The sequence below is a fragment of the Heterodontus francisci genome, chromosome 10 (assembly GCF_036365525.1).
Source record: "Heterodontus francisci isolate sHetFra1 chromosome 10, sHetFra1.hap1, whole genome shotgun sequence".
In the NCBI taxonomy this organism is placed as follows: domain Eukaryota; kingdom Metazoa; phylum Chordata; class Chondrichthyes; order Heterodontiformes; family Heterodontidae; genus Heterodontus; species Heterodontus francisci.
This window is the reverse complement of record NC_090380.1, coordinates 17,043,947-17,070,111: the sequence shown is the minus strand read 5'-3', so window position 1 is coordinate 17,070,111 and position 26,165 is coordinate 17,043,947. Positions and strand designations below refer to the sequence as shown.

Below are 26,165 nucleotides of genomic sequence, written 5' to 3'. Positions count from 1 at the left end.
AGCGACAATGAGACGTGGAAACAGGTCTCCAAAAGGAGTATGATCCATCGCTCTATGAACTCCAGTGGGAAGATGATCGGGCATGGTGAAGAATCAGCTGCTTTATTCTCTACAAGCTGGTTTCACACTGCTGGCATAGACCAGTTTTCCCTCCTATATATTTGCCTTTTCGCCACACCCCTTAATGTCCTTGCCTAACAAACATCCATCAATATTAGTGTTATGCAGACCCCCACCTGCCAAGAATGAGGCATATTCATTTTGTCTTATGAACATTGATTTTAAACTGTTGCTGAAGTAAAGAAATTACTTGTTTGAAGATCACCAGACACTGGACTGGAAGGATATTTGCATACGAAGACGCTGCAAGTGGAGACAAAGGACCATTCCCTGCTCCAATTAACCCAAATAGATTTTGATCACCAGCCACTGAAGGTGTAAGGAAGTGCATTCCAGGGCCTGCTAAAATGATACAATCCACAAAGCCAGGACTGGTTAAACCAGCTGGTCATAGTGTGTTGGTCATATGACTAACTGGCTGGTCCAGGTTTTTTGCACTACCCACAGGGCAGCTTAAATTCAGAAGGCAGTTATGCAACTGAAGCTGGAACAAGCAAGTCTCTCGCCTGGCTGTCTCTCTCTCGCTTTCTCCCAAGCCACCGGACCCACGGAAGAACACGTACACCTCAAGAGAGGAAAGACTTCAACATCGAAACAAGTTGAAGAGTGCACTGGGCCCCAACTAACAGAGGGATTTACCCGCAACCAAAGACTCTACATTCAACTTAACGGACTGTAAATACCCAACAGATATTGCCTCAAACTGTTCCCCTTTATTCTTTCTACTTTTTCTGTCTCTATCTGCGTGTGCGTTTATCGCATATGCATGTCGCATATTCATAGTCGTTAACCGGATCAGAGTTTAAGATTAATAAACTTCTACCTTTCTTGTTTAAATCTAAAGAAACATGTCTGATTTCTTTGCCTTACAATTGGAGCAGTGAACAAGGATTCACTGAGGAGTGTTTCTAAAATTAAACTCTGTTACGGTTAAACCAGGCAAAGGCTGAAAGGGAACCCCTAGTCCCCTTCTCACCTGGTCGTAACAATTAGTCTTGAAAATTTTAATTGATCTAGCATCCAGAGCCTTTTGGGGGAAGTGTTCCAGATTTCCCCCACCTTTGTATGAAAAAATGCTTTCACACTTAACTGGCCTAGCTCTAATTTTAAGATCATGGCCCCTTGTGCTAGACTCCCCCACTAGAGGATACGGTGCATCTATGTACCCTATCTAATTCCTTTATCATCTTAAAGATCTAAATTAGATCATCTCCCAACCTTCTAAATACAAGGGAATATAAACCAAGTTTATACAACCTGGCCTCATAATTTAACCCTTTAGCCCCAGAATCATTTTGGTGAATATGCACTATATCCTTTCAAGGGGATGCAGTTCTCCAGATGGGGGTCCCACCTACATTCTGTACAACTGAAGCATCACTTCCTCACTTTTGTACTCCGACCCCCTAGAGATAAGAGTCAACATTCCATTAGCCTTTTTGATTACTTTTTGTATCTGTGAACTAACTTTTAGTGGTTTGTGTACATGGACACTCTTCCACAGCTCAAATATCACCAATTTAAAAAACTCAAATTTCTCCCTTAGATCTAAAGTGGAAGACCTCACCTTTCACCACATTGAACTCCATCTGCCACTTTGTGTTGCTTTGTAAATTTTTGCTTCAATTAACAAAATTTATTATGTCTCCCAACTCAGTACCAACTGCAAATTTGAACAAACATGTTTTCCTACTCTGTCTCCTACCTCCCAATAATCTGTGTGGAAATTTATCAAATAACTTCTGCAAGTCCATTTAGATGACTTTCATAGAAACTAACTTATACACCATATGCCACTATATATACATATCTGCTACTGATCTGCTCAAAAAAAGCCAAGTTAATGAGTCAGGCATGATCTCTCCTTCACAAATCCATGTTGGATCTTTTAGATCAGTTCATACTTCCCCAAGTGCTCAATCGCTCTGTTCCTGATGGCAGTTTCCAATAAATTTCTCCAGAAGTATAAAATAGTCCCATCAGGCCACATGATATCATACATGTCTCTCATGATCATGTCATATGTAAAAAGAATGCTTAGTGACACAAGGGATGTCTTCATATATGCAAGACAATGACACAGTGACCATTATAGCTATGGTATTATTTGTGCAAATGACATTCTATTACAGAAAGCAGGGAGGCGGTGGCATAGTGTTATTGTCATTGGACTAGTAACTCAGAGACCAAGGGTATCACTCTGGGGACATGGGTTCGAATCCCACCACGGCAGAAAGTGGAATTTGAATTCAATTAATAAATCCGGAATTAAAAGTTAGTTGAATGATGGCCATAAAACCATTGTCGATTGTCATTAAACATCTGGTTCACTAATGTCCTTTAGGGAAGGAAATCCGCTGTCTTTACCTCGACGGGCCTACATGTGACTCCAGACCCACAGCAATGTGGTTGACTCTTAAATGCCCAGCAAGCCACTCAGTTGTATCAAACTGCTACAAAGTCATCAACAGGGGTTCAAAACGACAGCTCACCACCACCTTCTCAGTATATATCAGCACCCTTAACTGCCCAAGATGATAGTGAGCTGCCCTCTTGAATCGCTGCAGTCCATGTGTTGTAGGTACACCCACAGTGCTGTTAGGTAGAGTACTCCAGGATTTTGACCCAATGACAGTGAAGTAATGGTTATATAGTTCCAAGTCAGGAAGGTGTGTGGCTTAGAGGGAACTTGGAAAGGGGTGGTGTTTCGACGTGCCTGCTGTCCTTGTCCTTCTAAGTGTTAAAGATATCACGGGTTTAGAAGGTGCTGTCGAAGAAGCCTTGGCAAGTTGCTGCAGTTCATCTTGTAGATAGTACGCTGCAGACAGGGTGCACCATTTGTGGAGGAAGTGAATGTTTAAGATGGTAGATGGGGTGCCAATCAAGCCGGCTGCTTTATCCTGCTTATTGTTGAGCTTCTTGAGTGTTGTTGGAGCTGTACTCATCCAGGCATGTGGGGAGTATTCCATCACACTCCTGATTTGTACCTTGTAGATAGTGGAAAGGTTTTGGGGAAGCAGGAGGTGAATAACTTTCCACAGAATACCCAGCCTCTGACCTACACTTGTAGCCACAGTATTTATGTGGCTGGTCCAGTTGAGTTTTTGGCCAATGGTGAACACCAACACTACAATCGCCGCCCTAACCCCCGCCCCAAGGATGTTGATGGTGGGGGTTTGACAATGGTAATGCCATTAAATGTCAAGAGGAGGTGGTTAGACTTTCTCTTGTTGGATATGGTCATTGTGTGGCGCGAATGTTACTTGCTACTTATCAGCCCAAGCCTGATTGTCATCCAGGTCCTGCTGCATGCGGCTATGGATTGCTTCATTATGAGGAGTTGCGAATGGAACTGAACACTATGCAACCATCAGTGAACATCCCCACTTCTGACTCTATGATGGAGGGAAGGTCATTGATGAAGCAGCTGAAGTTGGTTGGGACTGGGACACTGCCCTGAGGACCTCCTGCAGTGATGTCCTGGGGCTGAGATGTTTGGCCTCCAACAACCAAATCCATCTTCCTTTGTGCTAGGTATGTCTCCTGCCACTGAAGACTTTTCTTCTGGACTCCCATTGACTTCAAATTTAGGAGGGCTCCTTGATGCCACACTCAGTAAAATGCTGCCTTGATGTCAAGCACAGTCCCTTTTGTTAAACAGGCAGATGTCCATTCACCAAAATGAGGAAGCCAATGACAGCTGTGGAGCAGAGACTGCTTTTATTGTCCATTCATAGTTCAGTCCAGATATCAGTTCCCACTCTTCCTTCTGGACTCTCTCTCTGTCTAGAGGCAACTCTCCCACTGGGCAAAAACGCAGCCCTTAAATGCAAAACTATAATGAGCATTACCTGCTCTCTGAAAATGAGACCTGCTTAATTAAAGGGACCAGCATTTTCAATATCGCCTGATTCCCTTTCAAGAAAAAAAACATATTTCTGAGTATATATTTTTAAAAATTCAGATTCCCAAACGTTACATAGCGAGACATCCCCCTTCTAGAACCAACATTTCAGTAGCGGCATTCCTCATAGGTGAAACAGTGACTAGCATTTACCCATCTTAGCTTAGAAATTTCTTTCCTTTCCGACATTTGCTTTAAATTGGCTATGTCTATCCTCAGCCTTTATTCATTTACGCTTTTTGCCGAATGTACATTATCCTACAGGGATCGATTATCTATGTAACATTCAATTGGTATTGAATTTTCAGTCTCTCTTTTATATAACATTTCTCCAAGATCTTGGACAAATATAACACCATATCAACAGCATCCGCGAGTGCAAGAGTTTCAGCGGCTATTGTGCTCTTCACCACTCTTATTTTTTTGGCCTCCCATGCCAATGAGCAACTTTTCCCATTCTCTCCCACAAGCAATATCACAAACCCTCCTGCACTGGAAAATCCATCACCAAGGTTTGCATGCAAGGCATCACTAAAAACTATTAATCTCATATTTTTGGGATCACCTAAAGCAGGGAACTTCAGCATACACTTCTCTATTTTTAATTTTTTTAAAGTACTGTTCACCCTCAGGATGTCTTCAACCTTAGGATGTTTCATCACAAGACTAAGTTCTAGCACATCAAAACTTGCATCTGGTCTCGTTTGTGCGGCTAACCAATTGAGCTGTCCGATAAGACTCCTCAACTTTCCATTTCATCCTTGGACACAGCTGTGTCTTTCTGTCCCGACCTGATGCGACCAACTGTGATGGGAGTGACATTTTCCAAGTAAGAATTCTGATGTAAAACTACATCCGACTCACCCTGTTTTACCTCCAAATCCACATATTTAAAAGCCCCAGAAGCTTGACTGCCAATTTTAAATTCCTCCATAATTCGATGAATAACATTCTTTGCAAACTCATTCATACCATCCCACAAAAAATCGTCCACATCTGCCTTCATTTGTGAACAACCTCTCTTCTAACCTATTAGCAGCTACAAGCACTTCACGATCACGGGGACCTCTGCTTCTGACCTCATCCCGAAAAGGTTCTCCACTATCCAGGCTACATCTGCACCTCGTCAGGCTGCGGCCTCTCTCACGTTGAGCTCTCTCTGGACTACCCCCGTCAAAATGTCTACGAGAGGTCCTGTCCACTGTACGAGATCTTTTCCTCCTCCCAGATGTATCTCCTGAATCATTACCTGAACTTGAGCTACGTTTTCTCATTCTCCATTCTTGTACTCCTGCTTGCCAATCCATGGCCTTCACTTCTAGTCCCTCTTCTTGGACACTTAACCAATTTTTGTATTTGCCTATAGACTTCCCTGCCCGTCCAACTATCATAACCTCCCTCCAGTTATCGGATGCTGGTGGCCGGTACACCACCTGGGGAACCTACTTTGGGCAACTGATCTTTGGATGAGATGGCTTCTTTTCGTTCTTCACGATCAGTACGTGCATTGGTATCTATTTCTTGAGCTCTGATATCCTGCCCTTCTGGCTCAAAAATCACACAATTCATGGGTATGCGATGCACATGGTGCCTCATGTTCTCCTTGTTCGAAAATTCATAACACATCCCTATTACCCACAAAGAATGTGCTTTAATGGTTTGATTCCCATGTTGTATTACTAGAATTTTCCAGTCACATCCGATAATTTTTCCCAGACTTTTCCATCCCCTATGCCCTTCTCTCTTATAAACAAGATCGTCAGAACTAAATTCTTCCCCAGACTGTCTTAAGCGATGTATTAATGCTCTCCAAATTTTTTCTGATGCTTCAGCTTTGCTAAACGCTCTCCTGCCAGCATGTAGCGCATTTAGGTGAGCGGAGAAAGCGGTGCTAATAGTCGTTCCCTCCAGGGCCGGAGGATCGCCACATAGTATGGAAGGTAATTTTGGATTATGGCCGTATACAAAGTAGTAAGGGCTATACCGCACCCACCCCCCACCCCCCCCCACCCACCATTTGTAAAGGATTTTTTTGCGTGGACTGCCTATGCCAGGGCCATTTGTAGCTTGCAGTTCGGTTGATCCGCCAGTATTTTGTGTAACATTTCATCAACTATCGCATGATTTCTTTCACACAAGCCATTGCTGAATGGACTTCCTGCAGCAGTGTTCATAACGACAATATTTAAGTTCTCACACATGTCCCAAAACTCGTCATTTGCAAATTCCCCTCCGTTGCATCAGAAATTTTGCTGGCATTCCAAGACCCATACCAACCCACTTTTCATAACTTTATCCACTATTGCCCGTTTGTCCTAGTTGTTTATTACCGTACATATGCTGAACCTAGTTGCCATATCGACAAAATGCAACAGATAAATACCTTGATCTCTGTCCCACACTTTCAGGTCCATAGCCACCACTTCATTAAATTCCCGAGCTAATGGGACACTCACAAACAGGCACGGCGGTGTCTTCCGATATTTAATACATATGTCACGTTGAGATATAATTTGTTCAATAAGGGAGTCGTATTCTTTATCCACAACACCGGCATCCTTTAGTAGTAGTTTTACCTTCTGAGATGAAGGATGGGCAAATTGTCTGCACAACTTCCTGATAATTCTACTCTTCTTAGCCAGACTCTTGTCTCCAGAGCTCAATAATACTTCATGAACTTCTCTGCAAGAAATATTGTTTCCTCAACTGAATACAATAATGTCCCGATCCAGTGAATTGTAAATTTACCGCTTTACCAAAGACAAACGCTTTGTCATTCTCCATGTCCAATCTCATCTTCGCTTTTTTCATCGAAGATTTACTCGGTAACTGCAATATGTCACTGAACCACATCAGTGATGATGAACTGACGTATTCCTGCTATTTCACAGGGGAGGAACACTCTATTTAAAGACACTAACATATTATCGTCTCCAAACCTAAAGCAAGCAGCGCTTTCATATTCTCTAACTTTACTTCTGTCTGCCTTGTCAAGGGATTCCAAGTAACAGTTCAGCCAATTGATTCCACACACAGTTGAGGTACAGCCACTATCTAATATCACAAAATTGAATGAAACAACAACCAAAATGCTCATGGCCCGACTCAACTTTTCAGTCACCAATATGATATTGACATGTCGTTCATCATCATCATTTTCATCATCAGAACCGCCCGTCTCGTAAATTACTTCAAATTTTCGATTCCTAGTTCTAGGACAATTCCTTGCGCAATGATACATAAGACTCACATCGAAAACACCTATTAAACATTCCCGCGCATCTCTAGGATTCATTCGCCTTTGGCGATCATCCCAGTCTTGCCTTCTGTTTTGATCCATAAATCTATCAAAAGCGCGACCCACCGCAAAAGTTCTTTTAGCAACTCTCTCTTCGTACAAGCGCCTGCGAAGGGGCCCCATCGATTTTGAGTGTCAGTAATCATGGAGTCCTCCATTCTCTGCATCACTGCAGAATTTCCAATTTGGAACATGAAGGTAGTTGGAAACGACTGTTTTCCTAAACATTTCTTTAGAGCAGCAGCCATTTGCTCAAAAAGAGAATCTTTACCATGAAACTGAACCCGTCAAAACCAAAAATCTATCCATGAGAGATTTGTGTACAATCTAACAATTTGAACGCAAACACAGACACAGGAATTTCCAGATTGATTTTTTTTAGTCCGCCTTCATAAATTTATCAAAAGTCGACCATGCCTCATAGGCTTCCAACAAATCCATCTCTTTTGTAAATCTTGTCCATAAATTGTATTAGAATTGGCAATCCCTCTTCAGCATCCAAGTCAGTAATGCCCAGTTCCAAAAATACTTTATTGTTAATCTTACTTTTTCCTGGTAAAGACAAAGCCAAGGCCATACCTTGCTTCCTCTTGGTTAGGGAAGTGACCAGAGTCCACATTTCCACTTTATTCTTCCACTGTTCATATGGTCCCAATTCCAAAAAGAACGGTCGGTAATCATAGTTCGTGAGCCTGCCTCAGCCATTTCACCCAGAAAGCCACCGGGGCCTTGCTTTGGTTAGAGAAAGAAACTATATTTTTTCTTTATATTCCCACCTGAAGAGATCGAAGTTAATCCACTGCTACCATGTTAAACAGGCAGATGTCCAGTCACCAAAATGAGGAAGGCAATGACAGTCACTGATCCACAACTGTTTTATTGTCAATTCATAGTTGAGTCCAAATATCAGTTCCCACTCTTCCCTTCTGGACGAACTCTCTGTCCAGAGGCAACTCCCCAACTGGGCCAAATCCCAGCCCTCAAATGCAAAACTATAATGAGTATCACCTGCTCTCTAATTAAACCAGTCTCATTTCAGTGTTAATAAAGGGAGCAGCATTTTCAATATTGTCACCCCCACCTCACCTCTGGAATTCAGCTCTTTTGTCCATGTCTGGACCAAGGCTGTAATGAGGACTGGAGCCCAGTGGGCCTGATAGAACCCAATCTGAGCACTGGTGAGCAGGTTATTGCTAAGTGCCGCTTGGTCGCACTGTCAATGACACCTTCCATCACTTTGCTGATGATTGAGTGTAGACTGTGGAGCAGCAATTGGCCTGAGTGGGTTTGTCCTGCTTTCTGTGGACAGGACATACCAGGGCAATTTTCAGAACTGTAAGGTAAATGCTTTGTCGTAGTTGCACTGGAACAGCTTGGCTAGAGGCGTGGTAAATTCTGAAGCACAAGACTTTAGCACTACAGCCAGGATGTTGTCGGCAGCTATAGCCTTTGCTATATCCGGTGCGCTCAGCTGTTTCTGGATATCAGGTGAAGTGAATTGAACTAACTGAAGACTGGCTTTTGCAACGGTGGGGACCTCAGAAGGAGGCTGAGATGGATTATCCACTCTGCATTCATCTTCAGTCAGAAGTGCCAAGGCTTCAGAGTCTTGTCTTTTGCAATCAGTTGATTGCTCTGCCATCAAGTTTATGGAGCCTCCTCCTCCCTTTAGTTTTTTTTATTCATTCATGGAATGTGTGCGTTGCTGGCTCAGCCAGCATTTATTTCTCATCCCTAATTGCCCTTGAGAAGGTGGTGGTGAGCTGCCTTCTTGAACCGCTGCAGTCCATGTGGGGTAGGTACACCCACAGTGCTGTTAGGAAGGGAGATCCAGAATTTTGACCCAGCGACAGTGAAGGAATGGTGCTATAATTCCAAGTCAGAATGGTGTGTGGCTTGGAGGGGAACTTGTAGGTGGTGGTGTGCCCATGCATCTGCTGCCCTTGTCCTTCTAGTTGGTAGAGGTTGCTGGTTTGGAAGGTGCCAAAGGAGCCTTGGTGCGTTGCTGTTGTTTAATTGTCCACCATTATTTACAACTGAATGCGGCACGACTGCAGAGTTTTGATCTGATCCACTGGTTGTGCGATCACTTAGTTCGGTCTAGCATGCATGCAGTCCTTTGTGGTAGCTTCACGAGGTTGGCACCTCATTTTTAGGTATGCCTGGTGTGGCTCCTACATGCTCTTCTATATTCCACACCGAAACAGGGTTGGTGCCCTGGCTTGGTAAAGTGAGGAATAGGTCCACAATGCCTTTTGGATACCCAGTTTTGAGCTGCTAGATCTGCTCTGAATCTACCCCAATAAGCATGGTTATAGTGCCACACAATACAACGGAGTGTGTCCTCAGTGTGAAAACTGGACTTCGTCTTCACAAGGATTGTGTGATGGTTACTTCTACCGATACAATCATGGACAAATGCATCTAGGACAGGTAGATTAGTGAGGACAAGATCATTTAGGTTCTTCCCCACGTGCTGGTTCTCTCACCACCTGCCACAGGCCCAGTCTAGCAGTTATGTTCTCAGCCAGCTTGGTCAGTATTGGTGTTACCAAGCCACTCTTGGCGATGGACATTGACGTCCCCCACCCAGAGTACATTCTGTGTCCTTGCTACCCTCAGTGCTTTTTCCAAATGGTATTCAACATAGCAGAGAACATTCATCAGCTGAGGGAGGGTAGTAGGTGGTAGTCAGAAGGCAGTTTCCTTGCCCATGTTTGATCTGACGTTCAGTGTGAGCAGAGCTTATTTAGTTTGGGGAGATGGGGTTGAAGAAAACCTACAGAATCACATACAAGCCAAGATGCTTTAATGTTACAAGATATGCTTCCTATGTGATCCTCTGATTTCAAAATTACTTGCAACACTCATGTCAGACCTGCGAGTACTAAGATTACACCCTGATGTTATATAGTTCAAGGTGGCCAATCCACATACAATTCAAATTTGAGAGAAAATGTTTGCAATTGTTCCTGTTGAGGTCTCCCCCCCCCCCCCCCCCCCCCACCCACACTGTTCAAGGGGACATAGAATGAAAATTAACACATCCTTCATTATGCTTCACTGAAATCATAGAGATAATATTGCAGCTGTCATTAATCAATTCTGCCCATAGCATGGTAATATCACAAACTTAAACATTCGCATTCAGCAGTGTTTTAATGGAAGCTTGAGATTGTAATACTATGTTTACCAACTGAAAAATGGGCATCAGAACAAATGCTGATTTTTGGATAGTAAACCTTAGGTTGTGCCTTGACATAAAATATTTTGAGTGATAGAAAACTAAGGCAAAGCACTGGTAATTAAAGATTTGTCAATAGCGACAAGAGCCATAGGAACAATTTGAGATATTGATCTACAAGCCTCACACATGAAGCATAATTGCATTAACGTGCATTGGTTCAGCTTCCCCAAGGGCAGAATGTAATGGAGCTATTCAGGCTGGAAGGAATCAGGCTTGATTTCTGACCTATATGGAGTTTACAGATCTGAAGCTAGCAGCAGTTGGATTGAGCCATGGAGAAGAGATGGAGGTCAGTCAGAATTTCTACTTGATCAGTATCCAGTGATGTCAGCAAGAAAGTGAATGTGTTGACATCTGGGGGATAGGCCTGGGCTTGGCCATGCTGCTGCCTATAGGACAACTACCACCATCCAAGCCATGATGCAACAAGCATACAACCTGTACATTTAGCGTACTTGCATGGATATTCGATAGGAAGAATACCCTAGTCATCCACTCCACACCTGAAGAACAGACATTTAAACAAGACACTGTATAGCAACCACAGCAGTGGAAACAGAACCCAGGAGTTAATGTCTTCAGAAGGGAAGAAAATTGGCAAAAGAAATTTAGGAATGACGGGAAATAGCATTTTGGTTTCAGTTTAATTTTCCTATAGCTTATTAACAATGTGCTGAATAAATTGTCTGGCAAAACTGTTAATGTGTGAAATTGTACAACAAAACTCAGCCAGTACAAATATATCAGTCTCCATAATTAAAATACAAACTGAAGGGGAAAACCTGATAGGATAAACTTGCTCGGTGGAAAACTAACTGACCAACAGAATACTGGAACTTCCTTGCATAAACTAAAATTTCACTCATTTATGCCATTCTGAACTAATATTCAGAAGTGCACAAGGTGGCATGGGGATAACTCACACTCCCTCCAACTGGGGGGGGGGCGGCAGGGGAGGAACGGAGTTAATGACTGAATGGGTATCCTTCCTACCTAATATCCATGCAAGTACTCTAAATGTACATGCTCATGGCCCAAAATTAAAAGTATTTACTTCCTCCCCTCTCACTTCAGCAGCATGCACTGCTCACATTCACAGCTGAAATAGATCGGATATTGGCATGCATTCAGCATGCAATACCAGTAGTGCATTGTTGTAACAAGCATACTTGGGACTTGCATTGCACCCAATACAACCTTTATTTTCACCTAGCCACTATTTCTATGCTTACCTTGGACCACATAAAACTTTATCATCCAAACTTGAGGATTGGAGGTGAAACTTACTGCATTACTCGAGAATTTGGAACCTCACGTGAGGTCTCATTGTGGTATTTTTTTCTTCTGTCATCCTTCCACTGAATAGTGATCATTCTATTGCTCACATGCACAAAAATTCTTCAACACTAAATTCAGACCATGCATGACTAATTTAATTTGAGCTGCTTATGACCCCTTTAACATGCAAAACTTTTTATGTTGTTGCTCTTCCACAAAGAACATCTACTATTCCTCAAGCTAAATTCTTTATTCAATAGCCACATATGTGCTTCAGTCAAAGGCTCTTCTGGCCAATTTGATTTCAGCTGACACCTCCACCCAGATTAACTTGTATATATATTAGTAAACCCTTTTAAGGAAATACCCAGAAATGGTGTCTATATCGCCCCCACTGCACAAGTGCAGTTTGCTGAGGGGTTATCAACAGGGCTGATTGTGATCACCTAAAATGGAGTACAGGATGACATCATTCAATACTTGACATACCAGCAAAGTCTTGGAATCGACCCCATTTATCAAACTGAAGAGATGGCTTTCCAATTCAGACAGTAAACTGTTCAAAATTATTTCATAAAAACTACTAGCAAAGTCATGCTCCTGGTTGACACACAGGGTTGTGAACAGGTTGGGGTGCTCTGGGTCTCTCAACCCATTCCAGATTTTGCTTGAGTATTAGTGCCAGCGAACGGACTATTGCATTGTATTCAGGTCAATCGTTATCAAACAGTGTCTCAATGACTGCAGTAACATTGGCTATCTCTGTCAGCAAAGGCCAAAGTCGCATTAACAAATCAGAAAAATATAAAAGAAACAGAATGCATCCGTAACAATCTTCATCCTTCTCTGGTCTCCAGGTATTCTTCCCAGCACTAGGTTTCATTAGCAATGATTCTGAAAGGATAGAATTCCAATCTCTATCAAGTTACTTGAGGGGATTATACCATTCAAGTTGTGATAGAATCAGTGGTTGCAAAGCATGTTTGTTTAAAGACCCTAACGGAGAGGGAAACTAGAATTGAAACAGAAACTGAAGCTGAAGTTGGAGAAAGAAAGAGAAAAAGAAATGTGAAAATTTGCATTAAACCTTGAATTGAAAAAGGAAAGGCTCAAAGCTGGTGGATGTGAATTGGAGGTAAAAGGTGAGGATGACCACTCCTCAGTTTTGATTTGGCAAAGAATATAAGCTTGGTATCTAAATTTAGTGAAGAGGGAGCAGAAATGTACTTTGTGTTATTTGAGAAAATTGCCATGAATTTGGAGTTGCCCAAGTCATCTTGGACAATGCTGCTAGAGTGTTTTTGTGGGGAAAGCTTTGGAGGTGTAATCATCTCTGTCAGATGAACATGCACAAGACTATGACAGAGTAAAGATGGCTGTTCCCAATGCCTATGAGTTTTTTACCAGAAGCCTACAGAGAGAAATTTAGAAAAAGAAACAGGGCAAACGTATGGAATTTGCTAGAGAAGGAAATGGCATTTGATAGGTGGTATAGATCGATGAAGCTTGCACAAGACTTTCAGAGCCTTAGGGAAGTGATTCTGATGAAAGAATTCAAAAACACTGTCCCTTCAGGAATAAGGTCCCATCTGGAAGAGTATAAAGTTGGTAAAATAACGGATGCCGCAGTGATGCAGATGACTATGAATTGGCCCACAAAAGCAGAAGTCACAGAGCCCAGTTTGGAAATTTTCAGAGACGTTGGAGATAAGAAGCTTGATAAAGGAGCGAGATCTGGTTCTATTGAGAAAGACAGCAAAGGTAGCTTCATCGATCTATACCACCTATCAAATGCCATTTCCTCCTCTGGTTAGCAAAAGAGAAAGCCAGGAGGAAACGTTTGGATCAAGGGGGCAGACATGCTATTTCTGTCATAAGAAAGGACATGTGAAGGCTGAGTGTTGGAAGTGGAAAAACAAACCTGTTGCATGTGTAGTCAAAGGGTGTTCCCCTCGGAAATACTATCTGGTGGGTGATGTTCACGTCAAGCAGGTACTTTCTCCCACACATTCACTGACAGAGTGAATCAGATTGCAGGGACTATAGAAGTTTTCTGTTTAAAGGTGAAGTATCTCCACAGTTGTCTAGTGTAAGCAAGTCAATTGTTATCCTTGGAGATACAGAGGCAGCACAGTCACTACTGTCAGCAGGTGACATGAACTTTTTTCCCCCCGGTAGTTTGCTGAATGCGAAGGTGTTAATCCAAGGGATAGATAGAACTTATTTGTCTGTTCCTTTATATAGAGTTAATTTAAAATGTGACTTGGTCACTGGTCCAGTTACCATCGGTGTTATTCCTAGTTTTCCCATCGAGGGGGTAGATTTCTGCCTAGGAAATGAATTCACCAGGGATAATAGTAGTTCCGGAAAAGCTAGTTGAGGTTGCTGAAACAGGAAGAATTTCCCGGTATATTCCCAGATTGTGTAGTGACTAGATCCCAGGCTTATAGGGTTAAACAAGATGCGAAGGATTCAGTTGTTGATGACAATTCAGGTGTTTGGTTGGTTGAAACCTTTTTCAAGGATTTAGATGGGGATGTTGGTAAAGGCTCCAAGGCTAACAATGGTGAATGGTTTGGAAGATCCTTTTTGAGGCACAACAGGCAGACCTTGACTTAAGAAGCCCATCTCAGACTGCATGTTCTGAGGCAGAGGCTAAAAAGGCACTGAGTGTTATTATATCAAGAATGACGTTCCGATGAGCAAGTGGCCCACTGATGAGGACTGGTCTGTAGTCCATGAAATTGTGTTGCTCCTTGCTACTGCAGTGAAATTTTGAGAATTGCCCATGAGATTCCATTGCAGGTCATTTGGGTATTCTGAAGACTCAGGCTAGGGTAATGATGCATTTTTATTGGTGGAAACCAGCCAGGGATGTGGTAAACTTCTGTAAGACATGTCAGATCACTGGGAACCCACAGCCTTCGATTAAGCCAGCCCCATTAATACTGACACCTGTATTTGATTACTGTTTAATAGGGTTCTTGCGGATTGTGTTGGGCCCTTACCTATAACTAAGTCAGGTCATAAGTATCTCTTAACCATCTTGGATTTCCAGAGGTATTTACAGAGGCAATACCTTTGAACAAGATCACAATGGAAATTGTGATTGAGGGGTTGGTCCTATTTTCCCCTCAGTGTGGGGTGCCAAAAGAAATTCAGTATGACCAGGGGACACATTTCATGAGGTCATGCGTAATTTAAGAGCGAAGCAGCTCAAGTCATCTGCTTATCACCGGCAGTCCCAAGGTGCCCAAACCCTAAAGAGTATGATTAGGGTCTACTGTTTTGAGTATCTCCATGACTGAGATAAAGGGATATCATTTTTGTTATTCACAACCAGGGACACACCAAATGAGTCTGCTGGTTTTAGTTCCTTCAAATTGGTCTATGGGCATGAGGAGAGGGGCCCTCTTAAACTCATTGAGAGCTTTTTGGCACAGGAGGAGGTAGCTACCATCCTGGATTGTGTGTCAGAATTGAGAGGGACTCACAAAAGCTTGTGAATTGGCCAGAGAACATCTCAAGGTTTCTCAGCAGGTGATGAAAACCCAAGCAGATAGAACAATCAAGGCATGTAATTTTCAACCTGGAGATTAAGTGCTAGTTTTGCTGCCTTTGCCTGGTGAATCATTAAAAGCCAGGTTTAGTGGACCCTACTGCATCAAAAGGAAACTCAGTGAGGTGAACTATTTGGTTAGTATCCCAGACAGATGGAAAAGTCAAAGGGTGTGCCATGTGAATAAGCTAAAAAGAGGTACTATAACCGTGAACATAGTTAGCCATTAGGTGTAACACAACTGGTAGAGAATGTAGATACAGATACTGGTGCACATGATGAACCAGATGATGAGTCTGAGACTAAGTGTTCCCAGGTTGAGCCACGTGCAGTGAAGCTAGTGAACACAGAGGTATTAGAGGATCTGGATGAGGTGTTATAGCATCTACATGAGCAATAGAAGAAAGACAGAACTAACATATTGAGGGAGTATAAGCCTGTATACACAGATAAGTCAGGTTGTACTTCTCCGGCAATTCATGAGGTTGATGTAGGAGAAGCTAAGCCAATTAAACAAGACCGCTACTGACTCAATCCCAGTAAATTGGCAAAAGTCAGACAGCAGGTTCAGTACATGTTGAGTAATGATATAATTGAACCAAGTTAAAATAGCTGGAGTTCTTCTGTTGTTTTAGTACCAAAATTAGACAGTTCTCAAAGATTCTGGATAGATTACCAAAAGGTTCATGTGATAACGAAGACGGACTCCTGTGGGGAACTCGGACTTCGTTAGCAAGATTGATTTGTTTAAGGGATATTGTCAAGTCCCCTTGACTGATAAAGCTAAAGACATTTCTGCTTTTGTGACACCAGATGGTCTGTTCCAGTGTAAAGTTATGCCACTTGGTATGAAAAATGCACCAGCTACATTTCAAAGATTAACTAATCAAGTGATTGCCAGGTTGAGTTATTGTATTGTGTACATCAATGACCTTCTGGCGTACACTGACACTTGGCGTGATGTCAGACATTTGAGAGCTCTATTTTAAGGCTGGCCAAGGCTAAACTTGTCACAAACCCGACAAAGAGCAAGTTTGCCACGGCCAAAGTTACTTATTTAGGATATATCATGGGTCAAGGTCAAGTATGATCACGGAGGCCAAGGTTCAGGCAATAATATATTTTCCTGTACCCAAGACAAAGAAAGTCTGCGTGGGTTCGACAGGAAATCGGTCCCTAATTTCAGCAAAAACAATGCAAGTTGGCATCTCTGTTGATATCTGCCGAAAATACATTAGGTTTTGTAGATATGACCCATAGTTAAGGATTCTTCATGTAATTAAGAGATGAGTGTTAGCTTACAAGAGATCTTAGTGATTTTTTTGACTATGTATCAATCTCCTTTTTATTTTAAAATGTGGAACACAGGTCAATCATGTTTTCTCTTCCGCAGTAACAGAACAAGTAATATTACATGAACTGAGCAATTCTCCCCAATGGCTTAGCTGGCTAAGATAATGAACCATAATGGCCAAGAAGGCTTCAGGTTTAATCCCTGGTTTGTACTGAGGTAGTTGGTCTCTACCAGAGCAAAGGTGGGAATGGAGGATTACTGCAACTTGTCTCAAATATATTGAAGTGGGAGGGAGCTATTGAACAAGTTTGCTTTTATGTAGCATCTTTAACATATAAAAATGTCCCATGGTAACACAGGGGCATAAGGTTAACAGATGCTGAACCAAATAAGGAGTGATGAGAAGGGATGATCAAAAGCTTGTTCAAAGAGATGGTTCTTAAAGGATGAGAGGAAGTAGAGGCAAAAGAGTTGAAAGAGAAATTCCAAAGAGCGGGCTTAGATGGCTAAAGGTACGGCTGTCAATGGTGGCGCGATGGAAATGAAGGACAGGGCAGAGTCTGAGGAGATGAGAATATAGGGGCAGGGGTGGGGGGGGGTGGGGGGTGGGGGGGGGGGGGGGGGGGGGGAAAGAGAGAGTTTTGTAGGGCTGGATGAGATTACAGAAATTGGGAAGGCCGAAGCCATGCAGGGATTTATACACGAAGATGAGAATTTAATACTTGGAAGTGTTGTAGGACCGGGATCTAATCTAATTATCAGATTTCCCTGAAACAATGAGCGTGATGGGCAAGCACAACTTGGTGCGGGATACCACAGGCACAGTAGAAATTTGGATGAACTGAAATTTACAGAAGGCGCAGTATGAAAAGCCCAGGAGAACACTTCGAGTAATCAAGTCTGCAGGTGACAAAGGCACAAATGAGAGTTTCAGCAGATGAGATGAGATAGGATGATGTTGTTGTGGAGGTGGAAGCAGGTAGCTTGGCTATTTTTATTCATTCGTTCATGGGATGTGGGTGTCGCTGGTTAGGCCAGCATTTATTGCCCATCCCTAATTATCCTTGAGAAGTTGGTGGTAAGCTGCCTTCTTTAACCGCTGTAGTCTTGGGGTGTAGGTAGGTACAGCAACACTGCTGTTAGGAAGCGAGTTCCAGGATTTTGACCCAGTAATGGTGACATAGTTCCAAGCCAGGATGGTGTGTGGCTTGGATGGGAACTTGCAGGTGGCAGTGTTTCCTTGCATCAAACTTAAGGAAAAAGCATTTAATTGCACAAAGATGAGTGGCAGGTCAGATTGGTCAGAACATAAAGAACGGCAGAGAATGATTAAAAGATTAATCAGGAGAAAGAAATTAGAGTATGAGTCGAAGCTAGCTAGAAATGTAAAAATGGACAGCTAGAGTTTCTACAGGTGTTTAAAAAGGAATAAAGTAAAGTGAGTGTTGGTCCTCTAGAGAGCGAGAATGGTGAGTTAATAGTAAATACTAAGGAAACGGCAGATGAAATGAACAAATATTTTGCTTCTGTCTTCACTATAGAGGGTACAAAAAACATTCCAGTAATAGCTGTAAATCAGGAGGTGGAAGGAAGAGAGGAACTTGGTGAAATTACAATCACTAGGGAAGGGTTACTGAGCAAACTGATGGAGCCGCAGGCTGACAAGTCCCCAGGTCTTGATGGGCTTCATCATAGGGTTTTAAAAGAGGTGTCTAATGAGGTAGTAGATGCGTTGGTCTTAATTTTTTAAAATTTGCTAGATTCTAGAAAGGTTCCATCAGACTGGAAAGTAGCAAATATAACTCCTCTATTCAAGAAGTGGGGGGGGAAGGCAGATAACAGGTAACTATAGGCCAGTTAGATTGACATCTGTCATGGGGATGGTGTTAGAAATGATTAAGGAGGCTATAGCTAGACACTTAAAAAAAAAACTCAAGGTAATCAGGAATAGTCAGCATGGTTTTGTGAAAGGGATATCATGTTTAACCAATTTATGGGAGTTCTTTGAAGGAGTAACATGCGCTGTGGATAAAGGAAAGCCCATTGACGTACTGTATTTGGATTTCCAGAAGGCATCTGACAAGGTGTCACAGAAAAGGTTATGCAAAATAGGTGCTTATGGTACTGGGGGGGGGGCGGGGGGTGGGTAACATATTAGCAAGGATAGAAGATTGGCTGGCTGGCAGAAAACAGAGATTATACATAAATGTGCCCTTTTCTGATTGGTAGGATGTGACAAGTGAAGTCCTGCAGGGATCTGTGCTGGGGCCTTAACTCTTTACAATTTATATCAATGACTTAGATGAGGGGAGCGATGGCATGGTAGCTAAATTTGCAGATGACACAAGGATAGGCATGAAAGTATATTGTGAAGAGGACATAAGGAGGTTGCAAACTGATATAGATAGGTTGAGTGAGTGGGCAAAAATCTGGCAGATGGAGTATAATGTGGCAAAATGTGAAGTTGTTCACTTTGGCAGGAAGAATAAAAAAAAGCAGCGTATTACTTAAACAGAGAACAACTGCAGAGGTGCAGAGGGATCTAGGTGTTCTAGTGCATGAGTCACAAAAAGTCAGTATGCAGGTACAGTAAGTAATAAAGAAGGCTAATGGAATGCTATCCTTTATTACGAGAGGAATTGAAAATAAAAGTAAGGATGCTATGCTTTAGTTATACAGGGCATTGGTGAGACCACATCTCGAATACTGTGTGCAGTTTCGGTTTCCTTATTTAAAGGAAGCATGTAAATATGTTGGAGGCAGTTCAGAGGAGGTTTACTAGATTGATACCTGGAATGAGCGGTTCTTATCAGGAAAGGTTGGACAGACTGGGCTTGTTCTCACTGGAGTTTAGAAGAGTGAGGGGAGACTTGATTTATTTAGAGATACAGCACTGAAACAGGCCCTTCGGCCCACCGAGTCTGTGCCGACCATCAACCACCCATTTATACTAACCCTACAGTAATCCCATATCCCCTACCACCTACCGACACTAGGAGCAATTTACAATGGCCAATTTACCCATCACCTGCAAGTCTTTGGCTGTGGGAGGAAACCGGAGCACCCGGCGAAAACCCACGCGGTCACAGGGAGAACTTGCAAACTCCGCACAGGCAGTACCCAGAATTGAACCCAGGTCCCTGTAGCTGTGAGGCTGTGGTGCTAACCACTGCGCCACCCTTGATTGAAGTATACAAGATCCTGAGCGGTCTTGACAAAGTGGATGTGGAGAGGATGTTTCCTCTTGTGGGTGAGTCTAGAACTAGGGGGCACTGTTTAAAAATTAGGTGTCGCCCTTTTAGGGTAGAGGTGAGAATTTTTTTCTCTCAGAGGATTGTGCGACTCTGCCTCAGAAGGTGGTGGAGGCGGGGACATTGAATATTTTTAAGGCAGAGGTAGATAGATTCTTGCTAGGCAAGGGAATCAAAGGTTATGGGGTAGACGGGAATGTGAAATTCGAGACACAAACAGATCAGCCATGATCTTATCGAATGGCAGAGCAGGCTGGAGGGGCCAAATAGCCTACTTCTGCTCCTAATTCATATGTTCATATCTGCTTCCCTTATCCTTCTAGGTGGCAGACATTTGGAAGGTGCTGTTGAAGAAGCCTTGGTGAGTTACTGCTATGCATCTTGTCAATGGTACACACTGCTGCCACTATGCATTGGTGGTGAAGGGAGTGAATGCTGATGGTGGAGGATGGGGTGCTGATCAAGCAGACTACTTTGTCCTGGATAGTGGTGAGCTTATAGAGTGTTGCTGGCATCCAGGTAAGTGGAGAGTATTGCATCACACTCAAGACTTGTGCCTTGTAGATGGTGGAGAGGCATTGGGCAGACAACAGGTCAGTTACTCACCGCAGAATTCCTAGCTTCTGACCTTCATAGTCAATTAGCTTGCTTAAACACACTTTCTTGGCTCACAGAATGGCCATTCAAAAATCAAAAAATTGCTATCTGCCTTGGAATAGTACCTTAACATGAGTAAGAGTATCCTGAAGAGGAAGGGAGAGAGAGAGAAAACTGTACGGAGAGAAGGGGAAGCCAAGGGGGGAAAATGTCCTCATCATTCTTTCCAGTTAGATCCTTAATGCTACCTCCCTTAAACACAGAATTTGGAAGATGACCACTGGTCCACCCACCTCCAAGGAAGTGCATTTCTGCAGTGATGGGGAGAAATCTGGTAATCTTTTTCTTCTGTCCTTCCTCTCTATTTCCTATTCCTCCTCCACCTAATAGAGCATACTGTTTCAAGGGCCCAACAGAGAACCAGGCAAGAATTCAAAAACTTGACTCTTAGGCCAGCTTTATGAATGATTAGTTCTCTGATTACAAGAACTGCTGGGACTCCTCTCAAATTTCAAACAGGATTGCATACAATATACAGTACAGAAAAAGGCCATTCAGCCCATGCCAGCATTTAGGCTCCACTCGAGCCTCCTCTCATCTTTCCTCATATAAATCTATCATTGTAACCCTCTATTCCCTTCTCCCTCAAATCCTTGCCTTAATTCTTAATGCAGTGAAATTTTATTTAGCATTTAGCCCAAACAGTGATTCAGAATTTAACTGATTGACCATTTAAGGAGATGATGGCACACAGACAAGGAAGACAGCCATTTCAAAATCTATTCTAAACAGAATTGTGTTACAAACAATCCTGGGAAAGTTTCCTAGAGCGGAGCTTGAAAAGTGTTTTAGCGAAGTATATATAAAAGCTTTAAACGCAAGGCAGGCAAAATCATCAAGCAAACTTTTTTAAAAAAAAATTCCCAGCTTTGCCTCACCTAGCTGCAACCTGAACACGACTCCACAAACATTAACAGCCCTGTCGCACTCGCTGAAACACGTCTCAGCACAGCCAATGAGCATCAGCAGGTCACGCATCAGCCCATTATAAATGAGCCCAGTCTTCTTGTTGCTTGACATTCAAATACACTTACAGGATCACTAAATACTGATCAGGAACAGGAGCCCTGGCCAATCCTCCCACTCTCCAGTCCAGGGACACTGAGGCAAACTGTTGCATCACCCCAACAAAGACCAGCCAATCTAGCACAGACCAAACCCAGGAATCCATCAGTCTGCATTGCTCAGTTTCATATTGGGTGACGCATTTACCCAATCAGCCACTGGAGAAGCTTTCCCTTCTGGATGAGATTATTTGCCTGTTTAAAATAAATTTCACAGTACACACATGCATTATACAAAGATACCAGATGAGTGTGAATGGCATACAAATAAAGAAAACCAGAATACAACTTCAAACTAAAGCATGCCATTAAGGCAACAGGGTACCAGTTTAAATTATTGAAAGGCAAACTTAAGACTGGTATCTGGAAGTTCTTCACACAAAGCTTTTCAGGTAAAGCAACAGGCAAAAGCTGGAGAGTCACGAAAAAACTGCTGGATGCTTTCATGGGTTTGGGGCGGAGATGGTGGTCGGAAGAGAAACTATAGGCTCCTGTTAGATGAATAAGCCACAAATGCCTTCCCGGTTCATATTTCTCTTGTGATCTCCACATACATGGTGCCTTACTTCAAACCATAGTTAATTTCTCCAATCTGGCATTTGGCAATTTTTTTTGCCCTCCTTTTCCCACTAGTTTTCTCCCTCGTGAAAGGATCAACTCCTTTTTGAGGTCCTGTTCCACAATATCAGTTGTTCTCCAATGCCTTGCCCAGTTAGTCTTGTCTAGATGTGAATTTAGACTGTGGCTGCAGGCTATTCAGCCACAAAGCCCTCACACCACATGCCCACATATGTATTTCAAGCAGAAGGTGCTGCAGAGCAATTACCCTCATCAGTTTTCTCTTCAGGATGTCAGACCCAATTGTGGAACACTTATCATCACCCAGGCTGAAATCAGCTGGGACCTAGCCTGTGGGGCAAAGCTGTTAAACCATTGGGGAACAACTTTTTAATGTGCCTTATCTTTTCAAAGAACATAAAATGCAAAACTGGAACAAGCCAATGCGTGCAGTAGTGATTGAGGTAAAGATCACTCTTCAAATGGCCACGTGGCACCAAACTCTTCAAACAAGCATGCCAGCATTTCTCCCACTATTTTGAAAATACCCTGTTCATTTTTACATAGAGGTTGAACTATCTTCAGAAGGTCTATCAGAGGGCCATAGTAAATCAAACATTCTCAATTCACAAGCACAAAGGGCAGTGACCTAATTCTGTGCTGTAAGGCACTATGATTGTGAAAAGAAACAACAGTTTTCTTCCTCAAAATTGCAAGTTACATAAACCTGGAAAAGTATAACACCAGATGCACAAAAATTCTTTCTCGCACTGCAAACAGATGGCTGTGATGGCAAGCTTGCCAGAAGTTAAACAAGGAAGCAAAGTTTAGGGGAATACTGTTCATTAAATTACCCACAAAGAAACCCTTGAGTGGGGTATCTATCCTTGAGCAATCATTTCACAATTGTCAATGATGGGAAGCTCTATTGAAAACAGGGATTGCAACTTCAGTTTGGACCAGAGAGCCAAGCTAGAATCACAGGGCCTCAACAAAGTAGACTGCTTCCCCAACTATCAGCTTGATTTTATAGGTTGACATGTTACATAATTTTTTGGGCCAGTTCAAAGTGATGATCCCCAAAGTTTCAAATTGAGTGATTCCAAGGCACGCAAGAACACATGGGAGCAGAAATTCATTTCTGGCAGTAGCACAAAACTGGCGTTATGGTGTTGGCTGCCCATCATATGTCATGACTGCTAAGGAACTGAAAATTGGGCTTGGGCGTACAACAGGTGGCGCGTGTACTATGGCCAATTTTACAAGATACTTTACAGATGAGGGAGGCTATTCAACCCATCTGAATGCATCCTTCCAATACCACCTCCCAGTCACAGCTGCCTGGCAAGGAGGATGAAACGCAGAGATATCATTCTTGTAACTTTGGCCTTTCCAATGGGTATGGAGGGGGAAAACAGCTTGAATAAAAAGCTCCCACCCAGACTTTAGTTCCCCTTTAACGTGCGCTGATGGCTGGCTATGCTCACAAAACATGCTGGATTGTAAAAGCCAATATAGAGTTGGACCCAAATTGCTGTACCGCTGGCAACTCGTCTTCGTCCCTACTGTTCCCCCCGCATTGCCAGGGAGAGCGGGGCCAGTGCCCGAGGGTCTCCAGACGCCCCGCTTCGGGGGAAGGGCCCCAGCGAGCTCCTTGGGCTCTCCACCGGCTGTCAAGCCACTCCGCCACCCACCAAGCGGCCACCGGAGGTCTTTTCGTCGCCTTCTCCGCGGCAGGCGAGCACACAGCCAAGGCCCAGGCTCACAGCCACCCCCTCAGGCCTAAGGGATATCGCGCCCAACCTCCCGCCAGGGCAGCCAGCGGCCTCTGTACGGCGACTAAGCCGGTAAGTGTGGGTACCTGGAGCGGTTGAGGGTGTCGCTGAGTGTCCGGCGGGGTGAGGGTGAGGTCCGGGTCCGGACAGCCGCTGCCTCCCCTCCGCCTCGAGCCCTCGCTGCTGCGCGGTGAGTGGGGCGGCCTGCTAACGTCATCACTCGGCGACAGAGGCTCTCTGCAGTCGCTGAGGTAACCAGCAGTGAAGAAGCTGAAACCTGGAGCTCAAAGAAGCTTTGTGCTAGTAGACATTGCCATTTGTTTCAGTAAATTAACCCTTTTTTAAACATCACGAAAACGCCCCTGAAGAAAGTGAAGGTCTTTCCCCTCATGGAGAAGAAAAAAACAAGATGCACTGCAGCAACACATTATGGCTCCTTAGACAGCACCTTCCAAACCCAGATTCAAGTCCCACTCCAGGACTTGAGCACAAAAATCAAGCTGGCACTCTAGTGCAATACTGAGAGAGTGCCGCACAGTTGGAGCTGCTGTCTTTCAGATGAGATGTTAAACTGAGGCCCCAACTGCCTGTTTTTTAATTCGTTCATGGGATGTGGGCGTCGCTGGCCAGGCCAGCATTTATTGCCCATCCCCAATGTCCTTGAGAAAGTGGTGGTGAGCTGCCTTCTTGAACTACTGCAGTCTATGTGGGGTAGGTACACAATGCTGTTAGGAAGGGAATTCCAGGAATTTGATCCAACGTCAGAGAAGGAACGGCAATATAGTTTCAAGTCCAGATGCTGGGAGACTTGCGGGTGGTGGTTCTCCCATGCATCTGCTGCCCTTGTCCTTCTAGGTGGTGGAGGTTGCGGGTTTGGAAGGTGCTGTCTAAGGAGCCATGATGTGTTGCTGCAGTGCATCTTGTATATGGTACACACTGCTGCTACTGTGCGTCAGTGGTGGAGGGAGTGAATGTTGAAGGTAGTGGATGGGGTGCCAGTCAAGCGGGCTGTTTTGTCCTGGATGGTGTCGGGCTTCTTGAGTGTTGTTGGAGCTGCACCCATCCAGGCAAATGGAGAGTATTCCATCACACTCCTGACTTGTGCTTTCTAGATGCTGGACAGGCTTTGGGAAGTCAGGAGGTGAGTTACTTGCCGCAGAATGCCTCGCCTCTGACCTGCTCTTGTATCCATGGTATTTATATGGCAACTCCAGTTCAGTTTCTGATCAATGGTAACCCCCCTCCCAGGTTGTTGATAGTGGGGGATTCAGCATTCGTTTTGCCATTGAATGTCAAGGGGAGATGGTTAGATTCTGTCTTGTTTGAGATAGTCATTACCTAACACTTTTATGGTGCAAATGTTACTTGCCACTTATCCGCCCAAGCCTGTGTATTGTCCACTTCTTGCTGCATTTCTACACGGACTGATTCAGTATCTGGGGAGTCGCAAATGGTGCTGGACATTGCGCAATCATCAGCGAACATCCCCACTTCTGATCTTATGATTGAAGGTTGATTGATAAAGCAGCTGAAGTTGGTTGGTCCTGAGGAATTCCTGCAGTGATGTCCTGGAGCTGAGATGACACAACCACCTTCCTTTGTGTGAGGTATGACTCCAATCAGCAGAGAGTTTTCCCCCTGATTCCCAATGACTCCAGTTTTGGGCTCCTTAATGCCATACTCAGTGTTACGACCGCAGCGGGAGCAACACACTGTCAATTCAGTCCCGTCACTGCACAGGTCGCAGCATATTATTTTATGGTTTTTCATCCAACCGGAAAACAACCAAATTAAACACTCTAGTAGCCCCCAGAATAAAACAGACTAAACCAGGTATCTTTAGACAACAACAAACTGACTATTTATTAAAAACTAAATCTTAAACACTATTAAGAGAAACCTATGTCTAAAGACCTTATAACTTATTTTAATCTAATTCACACACATATACTCAAAAATAACAGTAGTTAAATGGTTTTAAAAGTGGCGTTTTTAAAAAAATTAGCTGCTTCTTGAGAATAAATAAGTCTTTGTGGGTTACGTTCCTGATGGATGAGGTATTCTAATGTGGAAATAGTCAAAGGCCACTCGAAGTCTTCACGTGGATTTGATGCAGTTGTCTATTCTTAATAGACATTCAAACTCTTTGGTTGCAGCAGG

General features: G+C 43.4%; 1 protein-coding gene across 7 annotated transcripts in view; it reads right to left on the bottom strand.

Moving 5' to 3' along the window:
• zc3h13 (zinc finger CCCH-type containing 13) overlaps nt 1-24,245 on the bottom strand; it is a 150,498-nt gene extending 126,253 nt beyond the window's left edge. For 4 of the 7 annotated variants that reach the window (XM_068040174.1, XM_068040175.1, XM_068040176.1 and 1 more), the window contains exon 1: nt 24,092-24,244. The gene's annotated coding sequence lies outside the window, so the exon portion shown is untranslated. Of the gene's footprint in view, nt 1-24,091 lie in introns of all 7 variants that reach the window. The other 3 variants (XM_068040171.1, XM_068040172.1, XM_068040173.1) reach the window with 1 other exon arrangement.
• Between the last annotated feature and the right edge of the window lie 1,920 nt (nt 24,246-26,165).